Source organism: Ptychodera flava, chromosome 12 (assembly GCF_041260155.1).
Source record: "Ptychodera flava strain L36383 chromosome 12, AS_Pfla_20210202, whole genome shotgun sequence".
NCBI lineage: Eukaryota > Metazoa > Hemichordata > Enteropneusta > Ptychoderidae > Ptychodera > Ptychodera flava.
Genome location: NC_091939.1, coordinates 6,412,083 through 6,435,434, shown reverse-complemented (window position 1 = coordinate 6,435,434; position 23,352 = coordinate 6,412,083). Strand labels below are relative to the sequence as shown.

General features: G+C 38.9%; 2 long non-coding RNA genes across 3 annotated transcripts; both read left to right on the top strand.

Annotated features, from left to right (window-relative positions):
• Nucleotides 1-1,487: 1,487 nt before the first annotated feature.
• On the top strand, nucleotides 1,488-14,698 carry LOC139144822 (uncharacterized). Of its 2 annotated transcripts, none has more exons than XR_011554860.1 (5): nucleotides 1,488-1,902; nucleotides 4,343-4,459; nucleotides 5,463-5,702; nucleotides 10,217-10,361; nucleotides 10,934-14,698. It is a non-coding gene; the product is annotated as an uncharacterized lncRNA (long non-coding RNA). The 2 variants fall into 2 exon arrangements; XR_011554861.1 differs by lacking the exon at nucleotides 1,488-1,902 and adding an exon at nucleotides 1,938-2,043.
• On the top strand, nucleotides 2,055-3,717 carry LOC139144823 (uncharacterized). Its single transcript, XR_011554862.1, has 2 exons — nucleotides 2,055-2,205; nucleotides 3,013-3,717. It is a non-coding gene; the product is annotated as an uncharacterized lncRNA (long non-coding RNA).
• Nucleotides 14,699-23,352: the final 8,654 nt, after the last annotated feature.

The window sequence follows — 23,352 nt, the reverse complement described above, 5'->3', positions numbered from 1 at the left end:
TATGACATGACAGATCTGTGAAGCGTACAACTATGTAATGAACCTGTTGTAAACCATGTGAGCACATTCAGTTCACATCTGCTTATTCTTGATTTGATGAGAAAATAGTTGAAAGTTTCATTTAGGAAATTAAAGTTTGAGCAAAAGCTCGAGTATTTCACTTAGGCGGTGCCTACTAGCTTAAACATCACTTAAAGGTATACAGTCACCTGTAATCTAAGTATGCCCATATATGGTAAAAGGGGCGTTCCTTGGTATTCAAAATGCCCATGTGAGGGCGCTGTTTTTAAAAATCGGCCACCGCTCAAAATCTGTGATTGGTTAGATTTTCTCTTTTGATGGTAACCGTGGCAAAATTGGAACAGGAGACAGTATACCTTTAACCTCGGGGAGAAATCATAGAGATGGGTTTATACACATTTGTAAAGTAAACACATGTATGTGGTTGCTAAACCTCCCAGTACGGTTTGACATTGCGTCGCATCGTTTTCAGATAATAATAATAAGTATAATAAGTATGATTTGTATAGCGCCTGGTATCCACTATAATAAAGTGCTCACTGGCGCTGAACAATGAGTGGAAATCACATATACGCTTTCTGGAAAAGTAGTGTTTTGAGTCTGGATTTGAAAATAGTGATACTGGGAGCAGTACGGATAGTGATTGGTAGCTGGTTCCATAGGATTGCAGCGGCATAACTGAAGGAGCGATCTCCATAGGATTTGAGTCTAGTTCTTGGTACTTTAAGTGTGAGGCCGTGACTTGAGCGCAGTGATCTGGAGGACAGTTAATATTGACGAGTTCAGCAAGATATTGGGGGGCAAGTCCATGGAGCGATTTGTATACGAGAAGTAATATTTTGTACTGTATTCTGTATTTTACTGGAAGCCAATGGAGGTGCATCAGGATAGGGGTGATGTGATTTCGTTTCCTTGTCTGTGTGATGAGTCTAGCAGCTGAGTTCTGTGCTCTTTGCAGATGACAAATGTACGCTTGTGGCAGACCAAACAAGAGTGCGTTGGAATAGTCAAGTTGTGAGGAGATGGTGGAGTGGACAAGTTTTTTGCAGGCATCTTGTGATAAGTACTTCCTAATAAAGCTGATGCGACGTATATGTGTGTAGATGTTCCTGCAAGTTCGAAGAATATGTTGCTTAAAATCGTGTGTTGAGTCAAATGTAAATCCAATGTTGCGAGCTGTGGTGGATGGTTGAATTGTACTTGAACCAACTTGAATATTGTTAATGGTGGAGGGAGAGCGGTCAAATCGTGAACGAATGTGAAATACTTCGGTTTTTCCATCATTAAGTTGTAACTTGTTTAGTGTCATCCAGTTTTTGATATCAACTCGGCAATCCTCAATGGTTGTAACTGCAGATGAAGTGTTTAGTCTGGAGAACGTTACGTTTGGTAGACTTGATTGTCGTCGGCATATTGGTGGAATTTAAGATCATGATGGCGAATAATTCATCTAGTGCAAGAACGATATACAAAGTTGTATGCAAATGAGAACAAGTGTCGCGAAGTGTAGCGAAGCTAAATTAACACTACAATTGAAAGCTTAATGTGTTAGAAGTGTTGGTTTGTATTGTATAAAGCATTCTGTAAAATTTGAACATTCAGTTTCGTTGACGTATTGTCGAAATAAAGCTGAGAATGGCGTACTTGATTGCTTGTCATGGAAGGATATACATGTGTAAAGCGGACCTATGTTTCGCTGACCGCACACGGTCGGCGCGGTGACCGGTACTGTGGATGCAGAATGAAACCCTTGGCCTCGGCGAAAGTTAACTCAACGCGGCGCCGTATAGGCTACATCGTACTCAAGCCAAGTCTCACCGTTGTAGGGTAACAGCTCTGATGATAACTTATTTGCTCGAGTTGTGAAGTCCATCCTCCCACGTAAGTACTTCTGTACTGCCAATTAAAATATGTTAGTAGCTGTGCGTGCGTGCCACGAGTCGACTGTGTGTTCAACACACCACCGTCCCTCGTGGGTGGAGGGACGGTGAACACACTGACTCACAGCCCTGCCACGCAGAGGTACGCTCGATCATATTATACTCGAATTGACTGAATTTGATATAATCATTGCACTGATTTCGGTGGATAGTCGATCATATGTGGTGTGACAGTTGTGTCAACATATGGTCATACGCTAGAACCGCCGAGGATCGAAAGAGTGAACGTTGCACGAAACCGCAGGTTATTCACGGCATGGGTATATTAGCTGTGCGTGGCAGGACTGTGTTTTACCGGGGTTATACGGCCTCCCGCCGTATAACGCCGGTAAAACATTGCCCTGCTGCCACGCAGAGCTGGGGTTTTTACCCCTTTCGTCAGCTGAGGTAACCTGATGATTCACTGTATAAGTATCGCCATGCGTACAGGTCTCAGGCGTGGCGGAGGCCGTAACGCCGGGAATACAGACCTGTACGCAGGGCTACGTAGTGTACTTGCTTAGTCACACACGTTCTTTTTTCGTGTTCGTGTCTTAGATTTTTTTCATATGTGGAACACGTACACGTACATACGTACGGGAGCTGAATTGCATTACATACGCTGGCGATTCAGTGTACTGTACAGAGATGTTTGATTAAAACGATATGGCATCAGCGGCCAGGAGGTATCATACGGATAGAGGTCACACTGTGAGATCATGGAGGTAGAAGGAGAGATTACCTCCATGGTGAGATCAAGCTTGTTCTCACGGGATCGGAAGCAGCTGTGCCGAGCCCGTATGCTTTATGTTCGGACAGTGCATGCACTGACGAAATTTTTGTCAAGTAAAATGGTTTACATGCTGTACAGTATCATGGATCGTAAGCATGAGTGTGTGTTCACAGTTTCCTTACCTACACTCATGGAGCTAGGAACAAATACCATTTCTGGCTCCATGCTAAACTGGTGTATAAAACTCCGGTGTGTGCATAGTTAATATTTAACTTTGCAAATTATTGCATATTTAACTTTCATGGAGTCACAGATTTGATAATCATTTTCATTCTGAAGGTCTGAAAGTCCGCTCTACAATTATTGTTTACATGTAGCGTTCAGGGAAATCAATCGAACGGGACCTTGTAAACTTCCGGTTCAGGGGAAAGGCTGGCAGGTAAATGAACAGAGGCCACATATAATCCATGTAGTGCATTTGGTGAAATTCCAAAATTTAATTTCTTGTACATAAATGCCCTTATCACAGATATTTTAACAATATTAATTAATGATTAATGTAATTAATGTTATAGAAATAATGGGTGATGCTCTGACCATTATTATTCATTTATGGCCAAGGGCGAGAGGAAAGTCAAGAATTTACAAGGCTTAGCGAGCAAGCTTATTTTGGCTTTCAGTCTTGCCAAAGCCTATAGATAAACGTTAATGGTCGGGGCAGAGCCTGTTATTTCCATGATATTACAACAAACCCTAGAAAATCATCAAGATTTACAAAAATTTCCCATGTGAAAGACAACGGAGCCCCAGAACTTGTGCAATATTGCCTGAATACATGGGTTTATGTGCCAGAGAACAGGTGACAATTTGCCAGACACCAGGATGGCAAATCGTTTCCTGCTGCGAGGGCACATAAACCCATGTATTCAGGCAACAATATTTTTATTACATGCCTCTGGTTATAAATGCTGTATGACATTTAGTTATATGCTGGACATTTTCAAACAGTTTTACCATTATTGACCAGCATCAAACGGATTTTAACGAAGGTCAAAATAGAAGTGTGCACATGTATATTTTACATCTATCATTCAGGGTCTACTTAGATGTCGAAAACATTGTAGGGCTTCACTGGCCTTGGTAACCATGGAAACCAGTCAGTACATCGTTCACCGACCCCCTAACTCCCCGGATGTTCCTTTTAAAATCAATTCATTGATTTGCACTCACATCAAGGCATGTAATAAGCAATGCACAGTCATGGCCACCCTAAAAATTTGTCAAATCTGGAGATTTTTAAAAAATGTATAACTTGGGCCACAAGTGCTTCATTTTGTTTTTGTGATTGATTATGATCTTTGTACAATTGACAATTTACATTTTTGATGAAAAGTCACAATGTTAGCAGCATTATTTATATTCATGGACATCAAAACAAACCATTACATACTGTGTATTTGTGGTCAGTCACATGGTTCTGCTCCACCAATTAAATGAGATGTCTATAGCATGGTAATACATAATGAATGAGTGTATGATTTTACTGATCTTTTGACCCATATATCATAGCTTCTATGATTAGAAAGTTGAGTATCCATTGTACAGACGGTGAGAAATAGGACTATCTGCAAGATTCTAATTCATTGTATTCGTTGACATTTGCCTACAGCTGTAAGTATACCTCACGTAACCTGGTCGTAAAGCCTCAGAGGTACATGTATGTGAAACTTAGAAGGAACAAGAATCAAAAGATTGATAACTGCTCTTTGACAAAATCCTTCATCAGGTAAGATTTGATTTTCAATTTCCTGCACATGTCTCGTTCGTTATCAGTTAAGCTTTTCACATGCTCGGTTTTATTTGGCGGAATTGTAATACTTTCTTCAACATCAACTCCCTCAATGCTCTCTACGTAACTTTAATACATGTAAGTATTTCAGAATATGCGTCTGTAGTGTGATCTCCTTGGCAAAAAATTCAACAGGACAAAATAGAGCAAGTGCAAATGAAATTCATGAAGTTCTTCTGTTTCAAACATAGCATCCTTACAGCTGAAATAATAATGGATAATTCTGCAAGCGTTTTAACCTTTAGCCTCTTTATCATTGGAGATTATTTATATTTTTATACAAATATGTGAATAATATGTATGATTGTCCCAATCATGTTTCATATTAATTTTGATGTTTCTCAGTAATCTACATGTACAAGAACTCGCAGTATAAAACTTGATGTTTTTAGGTACTTGGCTCTTCAAAGATGTATGGCTACTTTAATGAATCGTGCATTTCCAACCCTGCCATTGACAACACTTTATCTTGTCAAAGTTTCAGATGCTTGGTCAGAATGCCATGCTTAAATTTGTACATTTTTAATGGTTTCATATAGTTTTTTGTTTGTTGTTTATTGTTTATTGTACTTCATGCATTCATATTATTATGTTTATTTTATGGAGCCTGTTAATGTGACTTGTTCCTGTTGGTCTTTCTTTGAAATAAATATATAAAGATATTGCTACTTGCTTGAATACACGTCTTGACCTACATTATGTACCTGTTTCCTTTAAAAAGGTCCACAATCACCAGTGATTACAATGGGTTTAGGGCAAAGTTATACCAGTGATGAAAGGTTTAATTAAAATTACAGAAGTCATAAACAATCAAGTTGTCTTATCTTGTATATAAAAAGCCATGTTTTAGAATGAACTGATGTAAACTAATGTCAGCAATTTGCAGGAGATAATATTTACATTGCATGATTCAAGTTAATGTTTCTTTTCACCCAATCAGATTCAAGATCCCTTGCTGAGGCAGTGCATACTGGGCAATGACAACCAGGTGAAAAGCAACATAGTGACAATACCATCCTCCATTGCAAAGGAAATACACAGTGTGTGGCTATGCAAACAGCCAAAACTGAACAGAGATCGTGGTGTTGACATCAATGCAGAGCAAAAACCTGTGGAATTGAGGGAATCTTTCATCAATATATTTATTTTCCTAAGACAATGGGTCCTTGCTGTGGCACAGGTTTGTACTTACACTGTTCAGTGTTTCCACTGGGTAAATTTTCCCTTAAACCATTCTGGCTAATTGAGACCAAAATTGATTAGCCAGAACTATAGCCATCAAAATTACATGTAATTGCATTTATGATTTTTATCCAACTGACAGTTGTATATATATACTCAGGTGGGTCCTATCAGTTGCTACAGTGGCAAGATGACATTAAACTGGTCCAATAATCATTTCTATTCAGTAATACATTACCAGGTCCATTGGACATTTGTGATTTAAAAATTTAAGTAGGACTCATCCTGACCGACTGATAATTAGTGGCAATGAAAATAAACAACTATTTTTTATGGAACAAACTGATTTCTTAATAACATTCACAACAAATTTTATTTCCTGTGTGCCACACACTTATGTGACTTAATTTTGCACTTTTGTAAATGTATCAAGATGTATTACAAGTATTGCATCATTGACAGGGTAACTTCAAGATGTTTCCTTTGAAAGATCCATAGCTTCTGCCTCAATCATCAAGTGCTTTCAGTTCTCCAATCACAGAGTCTAATTATTAAACCAACTGTTCACTTAAAGGTCTGGTGAAATGGTCCCGTTCATGTGACTGAATATCTTCCAGGGGGTCAATACTATTACACTCGCAACATAATTGCAACCTAAAAGTACGCGCAAGTGTTAATTTTTTTGATATTTCTATGCGCGGCTTTCATGGGGTCATTTTGCGACACTCAGGTCACGCCCGCAGCGGGGATCATGGTTGGCCGTCTGTGACGTCACAGGTGTGTTCATTTACATCGAATAGCGGTCAAACGCCGCCTTATCTCTGCCCGGTATCCGCTAACAAAACAGCCTCAATGTTCGCGCTGCCAATTCGCCACGTTTGTTCGCCAATGCGAATCGAAATCCGAAGTGGCGAAAAAAATCAATCCTAATTCGCCACAGTGGCGAAACTGATTTTAGTTTAAAAAATATGGTAAAATAAAGAAAAAACGTGGGTGTTTTAGTCTTTTGTTTAATCTGCGCTTCTCTCTCGGCGATTCACAAAAACTGCGTCTACTTCCGTATTATTGCGTTCTTTCCGTCGTACATATGCAATCGAGCCAAGTCTCGCGAGAGATTTGACGTCATTTAGTCTAGTATACAACATGCATAAATGGCTCTCGCGAGAATTGAAACTTGACACACGCAATCGAGCCTTCGCGATAAATTTTACGTCATTTTGTCTAGTGTACAGCAGGCATAGGAACGCTCGCTCGCGAGAATTGAAACTTTTGCTATACATAGCAGACATACGCATTTTAATCAAGGCAAAAAGGTTCTGTGTTGCAGTTGATTTACATTGCGGTCTAGATGTTCTGTGTTGTGCATTTTAATTCCATGTTGCGGTCGATTTGCATCGCGGTCCAGTCCTCGTGGTCCGGTATTCCCCGTTGTTCTTCAATTTAATCGCCGTCCCAACGACGCGTTCCGTGTTGCTGTCGATTTGTATAAGGGAGGACTCTACCTCCATGATTTGTATCGCGATCTCTACGTTCCGTGTTGTTGTTGGTTTTAATGGTAGTCTCAACGTTCAGTGTTGCTGTTCATGCAGCTGATTTGCATCGCGGTCCCAACCTTCCGTGTTGTAGTTCATTTTAATCACGGTCCCATTTACGTTTTAAGTTACTGTCGATTTGCATTGCGGTCCCGACGTTCCGTGTTGTAGACTAGTGCATTTTATAAGTGGCAGTCACAACATTCAGTGTTGGTGTTCATGCAGTTGATTTGCATTACGGTCCCAACCTTCTGTGTAGCAAGTAGCGAGGCAGGCTCAGCCGAGGGACCGTGGCCAATCGTACGAACCAGAAGAGACAAGCCATTATGGTTCAAACACTCAACACTGAAAAAGTTTACAGTTGAGCCGTTCATGTTCTTGCCGCTGTCACAGCCACCAAAAGAGCAGCGTCTTCCCATAGTGAAGGAGGACACTGTCCTGATCATGTAAGCGGAAGCCCTAGAAGTTACCCCCCGTGGGGAGCTTACGGAGGTGTGAAATACTTTACTCCCCGTTATGAGATACGGAGTCGGGCAAACTTCGGAAAGCCGAAAAAAGTCGACTGGAGAGGCTCGGGGGACACGCCCACATTGCATTTTTCTTTTGCCATATTTCACAATCACGCGCGCTAAACGAAAAAAGAAATGAATATAACTGTTTTATAGACCATCAACTGTATTTCTGTGATTTTGCAACATGGGCATTTCACCAGACCTTTAAAGAAGGTGTACTCCAAGCAGTAAATGCTTAATAGTTTCAAAATCAAACTGGGTGTATACATGTATTTTAAAATATCCTGTCTGGCCACTTCAACAAACTATTCCCGGTACACTTTCTTTTTTGTAACTACTACTACATTGCAACTCTGCGGACAACCTGTGCAATTATCTTTTTTGCTTAATTGTACTCGAACACGACTTAGCATGTCGCAGTGTGTTGCTTGTTGTTCAGCGTGGTAAACATTCAACAGGACAACATCCTGGGCATATCTTCATGCAAATATTATGACCAATGCCTATCCACAATACAGTGTTACTCAGTACGTGTACACATCATGGCAGGAGGTGACCCCTGCCTATCCACAAATACATGTACACAGTATGGAAGATAACCCGGGCCTATCGTCAATCCAAATGCATTCACATGGTATGGAAGATGGCACAGACATATATCCACAATACACATATGCAATGGAGGATGGCCTAAGCCAATACACATACATGCACACAGTATGTACATGTATGATGAATCAGCTGGCCTATATAGAATACAAAATGGGAGATGACTTAAAGGCCTATCATTAATACAAACAGTCTGTACCTGTATCGTATTCAGGATAGGCCCAGGTCATTTTCAAAAATGTGTACCTGTATTGTATTCAGGATAGGCCTGGGTCATCTTCCATAGCAGGTACCTGTATGTGTATTCTGGATAGTCCAGAGTCACCTGCGATGCTGAGTAATTGTTTTGTGGATAGGCCTGGGTCATTGTATTTGCATAGGTTATAACATTTGCATGAAGTTTGGCTCAGGACGTCATCCAATTGACAGTTTACCGCACTGTGCTCATTAATAGCTGCCTCTGAGTTTGCTGCAGTAGTGTCCTACGGTGACGTTTTTGAAACACTGGTTTCATTTTGTTCACCACCCTTGCTGTCATTGGCTGCTGTTGTCTGCTTAGTTTTTGAAAATACAATGCAATCAGTGTTTCCTGACTATGTTAAAAGCATTGTTTACAAAGCACTTGTCATCATAAAATAACAAGGTCATTGCATGCAGCCATCTGAAAGCATGGCATATCACTTCATAAGTTACTGATTATAATAGTTTTCTGAGACTGCACACTAAAGCAAGGAAAGAATGACCACCCAGGGATGTTGAAAAGTCTCTCTGTCTTTTAAAGGTGGAGCCTCTCTTTAAAAGGACGCAAAGCTATAGCAGCGTTCATTGTGTTAGTGGACACCAAACAGGCAACACAAGGTTACACGCTCCAGAAAATGCCACTTTTTAGTTTTCCCTGGCCACAAGAAGGCAGACAGACTGCCAAGCGGTCAGCGTGAAGTTGCTGCCGATCGGACTCTGTGGTTATATTAAAAGTCTAACGCGACTAGAAGACAATTTTTTAGGAAATTCGAGCGTTTGTTGTGACTGTTGGCGATTTAAACTGACCGTCAATCAAACGCTTGTATAAACTCTGTTTGCAGGATTAGCAAAAGGTGATAAAAGGTTGAGATCAGTTTGTGTAATTAATGTTATAGAAATCAAACGTCGTACTGGCCAAGTGTTTGACTGGGAGGAGAACTCCACTAATGCGAGAACCTGGGATTGAAAAGTGCGGCTTTAACTGCATGCACTCTCGATCAGCCCCCTGAAAAATAGCACAGACCAGTTTGGCGAAGGATAATTGAAAAATATTTCCCAATCTGCAGACATTTCATTTGCCATTTCACGCTCTTGCGAATGGCAGCGGAAACACTGCTGTTGTCATGCACATTTGTAGTCCTTTTTTTAAAATACCCTCTTGAGTAGATCAAATGTATTACACCTCTACCATACTATTTAATCAGTAACTTTGTTGTGATAATCATGGCTTACACATTTTTGGTAAAGTTATTTTCTCTTATTTAGCTGAATTTGCTAAAAAAATTTCTTGCCACTTGGCACTCTATGAATTGCCTAGTGAAATGCAGATGATATTTTAAATGCACATGACTAGACATTCAATACATGTAGCTTCATTCGTAGGATCCATAAAACTGTTATGATGAAGTATATTCCAATGAGAGAATACATCTGGTATGCACACGTGATTTAGAATGTTTACATGTGTCTAATGCTTATCATCATTAGGGTTAAGGACATACAGAGTGTTTGCAATTCATTGTAGTACATCCCATCACCAAATGTATTTTAATCATTCCGGTTATTATTGTTATTTAAAGAGTTATAAGTAATCACGAGTCTATGTGTTTACAATTCAGGATCAGCAGTGAATGCTGTGCAATATCAAGGATGAGAAATACCATTGACCTTGACAAAGAGCATTAAAGACAAAGTGGAGGGCTTTGGATTGGACTTGGATCATGACATTATTACGAAAGATGAATGGAAATGATCAAACAACAGGTAAATTTCCATTTTAGTCCTTGCACCACAGTATATATACACAAGTGGCTGTTGCAAAGATGTGCTGGAACTGGTATCTTGTAACTTGCACAAAGTGTTTTATGTTAGTTGTCTTTATAGCTATACACATGTCTAGCATGTTTACAATTACAAGAATACTATTTAGAATCACAGGTTCACAAAAATATTAGTGATACATTTCTGTATTTTAATTGACATTAATTGCCAGCTGCAACTATGTAGGTACATCAGTTTTACACTAATTCATCCTGAATTATACACAACATGCATGTGACAGCAATCCTCATTCTTAAACTGTGCAGGACATTGGTTGTAGCCAATCTACATTGTATTACATATGACATGAGCAAGAAGGAAAAAGTGTGGTTTAGATGTCTAGGTTAGAGAAACATGCATACAGCGGAGAGAAAAATAAATTTTTTGTTCTTTTTACACAAGAATTCTTGGATATGTAACACACAAATAAACTAACTTTTTGTGAAGAGAAATTATTATCTTCCATGATTGGTCCATGATTATCTTCCATGAGTTTATTATTATTACTATGTTAGGGAACAGGTGTGTATATCCATGCAGAAGAGGAAGCAGGATAAATCCAAAACCGACTATAAGGCAGCATTTTACCATTCAAAGAAAGGAACCAACCACCAGGGACAGTTGTCTCAAGATGAAGACAGTGGGATTGCACCTCCATTTGGTAGAGGATTTCCTATTAGTCAGTGTGGTGGAGAGACGTGCACCCTTACACTGCTCAGCACACAGATTTGTGTACATGTATGTTAGGATCAGAGGCTCCTAAACCATAGCACCTACCACAGATAAAGAGTGGGCAACTTAACAGACAAAACCCTCAATACTAAGCATCATCAGATACAGCTAGTACAGAACTGTTGAAGGTATATAATTATATACCTGGATATATAATTATATAATTATATATCCAGCTCATAGAGAGGAAAAATTCAACTTTCAGAGCACTGAGAAAAGACAATTATTATTTCATGCCTCCCCTCAGTATCATGGTGATCTCTGTAGTATAGTAACGGACCTGTAGCTAGTTGTCACTTGTGATGATTGTTTATAAACATTCCATTATAACTTCTTTTTCTGCTCCAGAGGGTGTACATGTCAATCAGGACCCAGATTTACATATACTTGTCAATAACATTGCAATGTGCACATGTATGATACACTTTGTTTCCCAATGAGCTTCCAGAAGAAGAACAAAAAACTGGAGTTGATATCAAAAGAAATTGTGAAAAATTCATCAAAAAATTACAGCAACTGGAGCCCAAATTTCATGGGGAGCTGTCATTATTTACGGAGTACAGGTCGGAGAGGAGATGGTGGAGGAATTTCGTCGGAAACTCTAAATTTTGAGTGCCCCCCAAACCATGATGAATTTGAGTAACCCCCCCCCCTCCCTTACATGGAAATTTTGACTGACCCCCACACTCAATTTTGAAAAGTTGAATTTCAATACATGTATTTCTACAATTTAAATAAATACAGCAATAGGAAAGACCATTCAAATCCTTGTGTACCCTGCTAGATAATCATTGGTTATCTCATGACGGTTGAAAAAGGTGAAACCAACAAAATGAAATTCAAAGTCACAACAAAACATAGATGTCAAAGGTCACACTATAACCAGTATACAACCACATACAGTTTTGTTGTATGTATGGGTATCATAACAGGGTCCTCACTAGGATATCCGACAGGGTAGACTTTAAAAGTACAGATTGAAGAACATGCAGGGCTGATGGGGAAAGTGTCCGCTTGGCTTGCTCCCCTCCCTTGCATGGAAAAGTTTGAGAAATTGTAGTGTGCATTGGTGCAGTTTGGTGTAATCTAAGAGGTATTTTCAATGTGTAATTTTACTGAGTAAAAATTTGTAGAAATTGATGTGTGAAGTAGGCAATCTGAGAGGTGTTTCATATACATTTGCACCAAAAATCGAGTAACCCCCCTTCTTTCTCTCAACATTTTGAATAACCCCCCTTATAGCTTTCAATATTTTGGGTGACCCCTTCACATTCATCTGACCCCCAGGCTGTAACTAATGATGGCTCCCTAGGAGATATATCTTCAAGCTTGTGCGATATGGATTTCAGGCAATGTCAACTTGTGGACAAAAGGATACCGAGAATGTTGCAGATAATTGCAAATGGGACTAACTTATGAATACAGCACACCAAGTCACATTCCATTATCAAGAAAAAAAGCTCAAAACTACATCTGAAGCTGGCTTTGAAGATAAAAACTATTGCTTGCAATCATCGACCCTCATTACTCGCAACGCGCTATGCCAGAGCAAAGTGTACATATTCAGAACATCAGTTTGATCGTTCATGAGATTCAATGTTAAGTACCAAGTATTGTTGTTGGGCAAATAAACTTAATATATTTCAATATTACTAAGATTACACAAAGAAACCACAGCAGTTGCCTGTCCCATTTTCTCGAAGGTGTATGTTGCAATAAGTGAAAATATTTCAACAAAATTCACCTTTCGCAGTCAGACAAGCTTATGAAAAATAGAGATTTATATATGTAATCATCACTTGTTTATTTGTATTCTAATGGATATAACTTTAAAAGAACAGACAGGGAATCAAACTGTTTTCTATTTTAGCTCTGCAGTTAGTGTGAATGAGCCTATCTTGTGTACCCTGGTAGGTGTGTGTTGTTGTTGGTCATCCGTCAACTTTTAGCATTTTTGGGGGTGAATTTGCTTTTAAGCTTCACTATCAGCAAAGCAGAGCTAATCTAATGAGTGGAGATGTATTGTTGTTTGTCAGCTTTTTAGCTCTGCTGTCAGCAATGCGGAGCTTATCAAATGGGCTGATTTTACGTCATTGCCCATCTCTCCCTCCGTCCATCGTCCGTCCGTCCGTCCGTCCGTCATCCATCACAATTGCGCTCTTCTCTGAAATCACATAAATTGTCTTGTTGCTTTGAAATTTGATACTCGTGCAGAATTTGCATATTTCTATATTTTAGGTATTTTTTTGCTGTTTTTGGTCACAAAATCTATTTCTCTGAAGTTGCTTATCTGATTGCTTTGAAATTTTATATGCATGTCACTTGGGGTGACATTTGTATTTTGAGGCAATTCTTGTCATTTTTTTAGTCCCCATGGACACCGTCCGGGGGACTTATAGGTTTGGCCATGTCCGTGCATCCGTCTGTCCATGCATGCGTGCGTCCATTCACGCAGATATCTCAGAGATGCCTGGAGCGATTTCACTCACACTTGGTACAAGGATTACTTCATAAATCATAAATATGCAAATTGATTTGTTTTGTGATATGATCCAATGTGGCTGCCATGCGGCCATTTTGTTACGATTTTTTTATGTGCAGAGCCATAACTCAGGCACATCTCAACCGATTTTATTCAAAGTTGGTACAAGGACATTGACCTATATCATACATATGCACGTCAATTTGTTTCACGAAATGATCCAATATGCCGGCATGACAGCCATTTTGTTATAATTTTTTCATGTACGGAGCCAAAAATCGGGCACTTTCAACATCAATTTTATTCAAAGTTGGTACAAGGACATTGACCTATATCACACATATGCACATCAATTTGTGTTACAATATGATCCAATATTGCCGCATGGCGACCATTTTGTTACAATTTTTTCATGTCCTAAGCCATGACTCAAACATGTATCATTTGGGGCCGTTTTTGCCATTTTTTGTGAAAAACTTTTTTTCTCAAAAACTGCTCATCTGATAGCTTTAATATTTGGCAGACATGTTCTTACGGATGATCTTATTGTGACATTGTATTTTTACAGCTGTCCTTAAATGAACTATCAAAGATTTCCACCCTCTTCATCATAAGTGTCAGAAATAGGTAGTCTCTACATAACACAGCTGAGCTTTATCAGCTGCCATTTCGCTTGCTTACAAATAAAAACTTTTAATGATACCAATATGTCACAAACCATTAAAAGATAGTTTCCATGTTGTTTTGAAATGAATGTATTCATGACATTGATTATCAATTGGAAAACGCCCCCTAGTACTTTTCCCTTCAGTGACTTTGCTTTGCTTCACTCACTCGGTGACCCCCTATTTTAACCATCATGGATTAGGGTGTCCCACCTTTCCAAAATTCTTAGAAACACACTCACTGAAACCGACAAGTACATTATTCATCAACACATTTGTCTCACACATAGTTATTCTCTGCACACCACAGCAGGACTCTGTCAGCCGCTAGGTCACTTTTTGGCATAACTCTTCTTCCCCTAAACATTTCAACCTATACTTTGAATAGGTCAAGTGGACCCCAGTACAGTTGGTTAAAAACAACATGTTTGAGTGTTGAAAACTTTGTGAACCTGTTTTATGCAGCTATAGGTATGATGCATCATTTTCCTCAGAATATTTCAGATTATGTACAATGATCAGTCGTAGGCTTTATGTGCTCATTGGTATGCCTGTAAAATATGCAGCCAAGTATTAAGCTGTGTATTGTGAAATTCTCTTGTTACACAGTAAAGACTTTTATCACAATACTGCATGCTGATTTACATGGGATCATAATCAGATCTCATCCCCAGTTGGTAGTATTGACATTGTATCAGCTGTACACTGATGTATACTTGAAGCTTCCTTACAGATGTAAGATGTAATTGATTCCTCCAGTAGTTCAAATGACATTGCAATTGTCACCTTTGTAATTAAGTAAAATATATGTTATTGTTTTCCAAGGCCTGCATATGTAAGAACACTTGGTTGATTGTGTATCACTCTTTTACAATGTAATACAGATATTTTAATGGTAAATAAAATGCATGCTTTTATACAACATTACATGTATTTCTGTCTCTGTCATATTATGGGATGATCTATGTGTGTCTCTTGTGTTTTGTACAATGTATTGGAATATATTCAAATAGATGTAAGCCATCGTGAATATCACATTAATACTCCGTGCCAAATGGCAAGGTCATCAACTTGAATCCCACCAATTTCAATGTGTCAGAGATATTATTCATATATTATCATAGAAAGCATCAAGAAAATTGTAAGTATACATCTATGTGTATACTTGAAGCTTCATACATATAAACGATTGGAACTAATTTGGGATAATTTGTTTAACTTATTTTTCAAATTTCTCAAAAGTATTAGATGCCATATAGCTGAATGTTGTAATTACTCATAAAACAAGTGTGTAACGTAAAAAGAAAAACAGATGAGCTTACATTTCAGGTTAAAACGACCTTACTTCACCATCCAATTATCCTAAATTAGTTCCAATCGTGTTATATGTTTAAGTGATGAAAATAGGAACACGGGAATTTCACATGATGGGTTTTGCAACATGTAAAAGTGACGTTTGAACATTAACTGTTAGATTTGTATTCATGATTGGATGTACCATTTTATCCATAATTCATACCTATAAGGTCAAAGCCACGCCTTAAAAATGTTTAAAGGCATATTATAAGACAATTCAACGAACATTGGAAAGAGGAACACAGCGGACCCAAGACATTTGATTATGGCAGAAGCGCATCTTGGGCGATTGCAACTGCCAAGCTTATCTACCGAAAAATAAAGTCTATAGTACCAGCGAACTCTGAACGTCTCGTGTAGTCAGTACTTTGAAGATTCCCAGTACTTCTCAGCATGTCAAGGCGAGTAAACGAGATACACAATAAAGGCATATAGGCCTAGTATCAAAATAGTCGCAGACCCGGCGTAAGGAGACATAAATTGAATGCAAATTAATCTAGTACCGTCCGGTATCGATATTAGAATCCCGCAATTGCCGAAATTTATCGAGTAAACATCGCGGATTTCGCAGACCCGGGCTGTCGAGATATTTTAAGAGTGTAGTACTGTCTTATCGATATTAGAGTCCCGAAATCACTAACATTTAGCTTGTTGATACCGGCTATTTTAGCCTTACTCATGAGCGTGTCTATATATGATCCACATTGTGCAGTGTCGTCGTGTATCGTTACTAGTGTCCGAAACACCTTAAAAACAATCTTGCTCGAACTGTGCAGAGCATGACTTGGCACCTTTGATAGTTTTTAACAATTTCAGCTAACATGTTCACACCTGTGGGCTAATGTCGCAGAGATGTGTCTGTCGGGCCCGACATTTTTACTAAGGGGTTGACCATTTGATATCCTGGGGGTCTGGAAGATTTTCGAGAAAAAAAAATCCCAGCAGATACAAGGGGAAAAAAATTCTGCCTTAGATGAGTTCTGTAAAAAAAACTGGCAAGCTAATGTGGAAGAAAAAAAATCTATCACAGTATCAGCAAGAACCTTTTGGGATGTAACTTTTTCATTTCCGTGCACCCTTCTTGTCTTTCCAAAAGCCTCTTAAAATTAAATTTCAGTTACATTTTGCTTTTTGAATTGTTCACTGATTTTAGATAAGTGAAGACACTCTGTCGATACATGCATATCATCTCTTGTATGTTGACCAATAAATAATACGCTGGTATGATTGCATGCGACATGGACAGATCACACTGACAAGACAAATGACAGAATTTCAGAAGATGTTAAAACAAAACTGTCACCGTCAAGTATTATAATCCATGGCACATTTCCTCCAACCAATAACCAATTTGCATGTTCAAAAAGAAAATCAAAATGTAACTATATTTTCAATTTCTAATGGTTTTATCATCTTGATTATAAACTCTTAGGCCTATTTCTAAATTTAAAATCTTTGGGCTGAGATTGAATATAGGAAACGGTATGTATACTACATATGTATAGGTGTCAGGGCTCGAAATTAGCGGTAGTCTCGCGTCCACAGACTACCAACTTTTCCCTGGGGCTACCAAAATCCATGAAATGCACGGCTCAAAATTAACGTTTTCCCCTGGTAGTCCACTTGGGTTACCATTTTCTGAAGTTGGTAACCAAGTGACAATGGCTGGTAGCCCATGCATATTTTAGTTCAGGGATATTGTTTTTCATTAACCAGACAAGAAAAAGAGATTTTGCAAGATTCTGCCCATGAAGTGAATTTCTAGTAATTTATCATTGGCTGCATAATACTTCCGTTTTCTGTTTAGCATTTTTGGACATGCAAACAGGGATATCAAGGATAGCGTTACTGATCACTATGTAACAACCCCCCCCCCCCCCCAAAAAAAAGCCATGACGCGCAGGTTCTGAAATGATGCACGCGGTGACCAGCTGACAGAAACGATCTTTATTATTTTGGCCTAATGGACAACAGTGATACTCAAAGCTTGGTAATCTATTGACAACTTGTTTCATTCTCAGAGTTGTATGAAATTTTGATAGTCATCATGACAACGACCACGACTTTTTCAGCACGTCGAGACTAGATATACTGTAGCAGTGCTAAAATAGACCATGGGCTTTCTGTTGGGAGGAGACATATTGTCTGTGATTGATACATTATGATCCAATTGCAATGAAAATGCGTTTTCATTGACCATCACTTCCAGTGCCTGTCACTCAAGTACGTCAGTTCAGATATTGGCCATTGCACGCCAAATACTGACTGAATTTTATGTCCCGGCTTTTGGTAGTCCGTATGGGCTACCATTTCATGGATTTTGGTTGCCCCAGGGAAAAGTTGGTAGTCTGTGGACGCGGGACTACCGCTAATTTCGAGCCCTGAAATGGTAGCCCATGGTGGCTACCAGGCGAAAACGTTTATTTCGAGCCGTGGGTGTGTATACAGAGGATGGAACTTTGCGCCCATTCAAATTCTCTCTGACAAACTCAATTTCCCACAATGCACATTTCCGTTTTTTCAATTTCCAATATACCAAATTTCCAATTTTCCCATTTCATTTGGGGCGTGGCCCAGTATCTTTTCATTACTATGGCAGAAATAACTCTTTCGAATTTGCACTGTGACCAAATATACTGGGGGAGGGCTTGGATATGATAATTCGCACAAGATACTTTCGGGGATACTTTTAAAATTAGCGGGAATGAGGGACTGGTCAGTTTCTTTGGCCTAGGTGACCGGTGGATTCACGGGGTCTCCCTGTTTTTTTACTTTGGTGAAGGGGTCACCTACATGTATTTTAAAATGCCCAATATTATTGGGGGTCAGTGTTTTTTAAATATGACGCGGGCTCATACTTGATAAAATGCATCAAATGCATCGTGCTAGCCATAAATTTCATCATTCAATTTCATACCCTGTTTTTGACTTTGGTGATAGGGGGTCACCATGTTTTGAAATGCCCAATTGGGGGGGGGGGAGGGTGTCAGTGTGTTTTTGAATTTCGACAAGGCTCATAATTACATAAAATGCATTGTGTCAGCCACAAATTTCATTATTCAGTTGCATCGTTCGGCGCGCCCTTCGGTCGCGTAACTTTAATGATAATAAGACATATTTTTCAGATCCCCGTCCTAGTGCAAAACGTAATATATCAGACATACATACATCTGAGATATCTGTATGTTTAAAATTTTTCGGCGCGCCCTTCGGGCGCATTTCTTTAAAATATAAAATAATACTTTTCAGCATCCCCTTCAGCTGCGTGACTTTCATATATAAGATATTATGTATATCAGAGATATCTGGATGTTTAATATTTTTCGGCGCCCCTTTCGGTCGCAGTAAATTAACCTATATCAGAGATATATGTCAGAAATATCTTGATGTCTGTAAAAGTGAAAGTTTTGCACAGTGTACTGATCATTATGAAATCTGCTGGTCATATGAAAAGCATGACAAGTTCCTGATACTTTTCTGTTTTTCTCTGTGAGAATTCAGTATTAGAAGGCAACATGCACTAATATTTCACAATCACATTTTCTTACAACAGTTCTGGACATCTGGTTATGCATAAAAAGAGTGGAGTACATTCACAGCTCATTCAATATACTGTATTCAAACTTTAGAATGGACACTTTTAAGTTCGTATCTTACAACTGACATGACTACAATTCCATTAAAATACAGTATGACTGAGTGTTTAAAATATACCAAAAATATTATATATATATATATATATATATATATATATATATATATATATATATATATATATATATATATATACATACATACATACTATATATAATTTTTTTGGTATATTTTAAACATTCATAATATATATATATATATATATATATATTATATATATACACACAACTGAGTTGATCAGGATAATCTAAAAAATTACAGGCACTACAAATTTGTTTCGTATAGGTTTCAGAGCCGCCTACACTCATCGGGTGGTTGTGATCGACTGAAACGTTTGGGCTGCTGATTGCATATGTTGTTAGGCGGGGAACAATATCTTTTTTTTTGTTGGCACTGTTTGTTGCAAAAGGGTGCATAATTAGTGACTGCACAGGAGAAATTTTCTCCTGTGTCTGCAGGTCGATACTAATTCGTTTCTATTGTTGAGGGAGCACATTTTTGGATATCTGAGGAGTATGAATTTCTCGTGGAGGCACAGATTGCATTTTTTGTCGCCTAACAACATATGCAATCAGCAGCCCAAACGTTTAAGTCGATCACAACCACCCGATGAGTGTAGGCGGCTCTGAAGCCTATACGAAACAAATTTGTAGTGGAAATGTAATTTTTTAGATTACCCTGATCAACTGAGTTATGTATTTAGCTCTACTCTAGTATTGAGCACTCCAGCTGATCTTGAACTAAAGAAGTATATATATATATATATATATATATATATATATATATATATAATATATATATATATATATATATATACACACACACTGGATTATTCAATTAATTCCAATTTTGTTTTACCTTTGTCGCGCGCAGGGGGGTCACCCTGTTTTCGAAAGTTTGAATGGGGGTCATCCTGTTTTCGAAAGTTGGAATAGGGGGACCGGTCCCTTTTCTGTACAAGTCCGTTGATGTAAGACAAACAGATTGATTTTGCAACATCGCTGCATTACAACATTTCTGTGAAGGAAGAATGCCCCCCCCCCCCAAAAAAAAATGCAGAATTCACAAGGGAAAAAAATCCAGTGGAACATGTAAAAAAACAATAATGCCCCCAATCTTTCAGACCCCAAAGGATAACAAATGGTCCACCCCTAAATGCTTCGAGTAACAGGGGAGGGTCACTGATTTTCATGCACGGATAAGGGGATGTTCACTAATTTTGTGTGCAAGAAATTTGAAGGGCCACTATTTTTGATGTAGCGGTGTTTCGAAAAACACCGGCCCACATCCACGCCCCGTAGTTTCTGTCCCTTATTTGTCGCTGACGGCCAGTATAATTAAAATTGACCGGCACTTCTACTTATCAGATTTGGTCGTAGGTTTTAAAGACTATTTCACCTTTGGTGAACATTGCTAGCATTAACAGACATATGATTAACAAGCATGGCCATGGAAACCACACATCCTTCAAGCGACATCATGTCCGATATTTTCCCGATGTAAAACGTGCTTTTCCGAGCATGAATAATACCTCCAGCCTATGGGTAAACGACCATTGCCGAATAATGCCAGAGCAACCGAGTTGTATTTTGAGTATGGCTGCTTGATCGATCTCGACTGTTGATAGGAATGCCGTTGTTGAAACGTTGTTGTCGCGCAGCATTGTGATCGAGTCTGAAGCAAAGAATTAGGCCAAAAAAAAGAAATGTTTCTGGTCAGGTCTTTCTTTAAAAAATGGTGCGGCGACGCGCATTTTATTTTATTTTATTTTTTTTTCCCTCAAGGGAGGGAGGAGGGCCAGTTTTATATTTTTTCAATATAGTCACATATATACTGTTCATGCAGTCACTGATCATGCGCCCCAAAGAATTTTCTCTTATGTTCAGCCATTTTGGTTTGGTGTCAGCCACGGCCGCCGGCCACAAACAGGAAAAAAAGGGTGACGCGCTGTTGTTCAAGTGACGCGCGCGCTGACCAGAAACATTTCTCTCTTTTTTTGGCCTTACGTTATCTTATTATTTGAAACACGACGGCGCCGATGTTGCAAATTTTCAACACGATCTAACACGTGCCGTACTACACCGTTTGACGTTTAGACGTATCGGATGATGCATTGGGTTTTAAGTGTACTTGTGTCTTCAATGTGGCATTTTGTCAGTTGCAAACTGTCAGATATTCAACTTCCTTGCAGAAAATGTATCATCAAGGTCAAAAATCAAGAGTACATGAAGTAGTCCGGCCCAACATAATCCGAACATTTCTTCAAATTCTGGACATCCAGGCTTGCCCAGCAAACCCTGACACGTTTGTGCGGAAATTTTAGAACTGGCAGCCTACTATGACGAAGATTGTTTTTATTGAAGAATATGAATGAATTTCAAACTGACGTATTTTTACTCTGCAAGAACTTATCTTTTGTCTGTACACGGAACTTCGAGGTTTTTTGAACACGTGCTGCACAATCAGGCTATTTGTTCGTTTAGAAATCTAGTAATGAACTGCCTCAGAATCAGTCACAACATTTTTCATTTGGGGTCAAGACTTACTTGTTTTCGGGTGTTGTCATGACAAAGAAAGATCCTGTCACTGTCGATCTCTTTACCAGAAACTATTATGTGAAACTTTTTATTAGTCCCCGCGGACGAAGTCCGGCGGGGACTTATAGATTGGATCCCGTCCGTCCGTGCGTCCGTCCGTGCGTCCGCAGCCGTTTCTCAGACACTGACGAACCAATTTTGTTCAAACTTGGCACAAAGGTATAGGACTATAACCTACAGATGTACATCGATTTATTTTGCGATACGATTCAATATGGCCGCAAGGTGGCCATATTTTTGCGATTTTTCATGTCTTTGAACCATAACTCAAACATCCTTGAACCGATTCTGTTCAAACTTGGCAAAAAGGCATAACACTATGGCCTACATATGCGTGTAGAATTATATTGCGATACGATCCAATATGGGCGTGAGGCGGCCATTTTGTTGGCGATTTTTCGTGTCTTTGAACCATTAACTCAATCATCCTTGAACCGATTCTGTTCAAACTTGGCACAAAGGCATAACACTATGGCCTACATATGCATATCGAATTATATTGCGATACGTAATATATGGGCGTGAGGCGGCCATTTTGTTTGCGATTTTTTCATGTCTTTGAACCATGACTCAAACATCCTTGAACCGATTTTGTTCAAACATGGCAAAAAGGCAAAACACTATGGCATACATATGCATGTATCAATTAACCTTGTGATATGAGCCAATATGGCTGCAGAACTGCCATTTTGTTGGAATTTTGCATGTCTTTGAAGCTTAATTCAAAGGTCATTACACCGATTTTGTCCAAACTTGGCACAAAGATCATGCACTATGGCATACATATACATGTCAATGTACTTCGTGACATGTTCCAATATGGTTGCCAGATTGTCATTTTCCCCCAATATCGCTGCCAGATGGTCATTTTTGGATTTCTTCATGTCTTTGAGGCTTAATCATATGCAAATATTTCTTATCCAATGTTGTTGAGACTTGGTACAAAGATAAAGTACTATGGCATACATATGCATGTCTACTAATTTTGTGCTATGATCCATATGGTCAATAGACAGCCATTTGGTTTCAATTTTGGTGTGATTTTTTATGTCTTTGAAACATAAAATAGGTCACTGTCCTTCGATGGACTGATTTTGTTTAAACGTGATATGGCTGCATTCTTGTGCACATTAATTTGTTTCATTATATGATCCGAAATGGCTGATTACAACAACGTACCCGATCCCATACCATTTCTAAAATTCCACCAAACCATGTGTATAGTATGTGCCATCATGACACTAGAGGCAGTGAGGGCATCGTTATGTGTGATGTAATCAAAAGTTCCTTCAGTGGTCATTACCGGCAGAGATGGGTCAATTTTATTGAACGTTCCTCAGATTACTTTATTATGCAAGTCACAGGCCTGATGCACCCGTTGCATCAATGTCATTCCACAGCTACCTAGACCACAGCTACCTAGACACCAAAGATTATAACAAAATGGA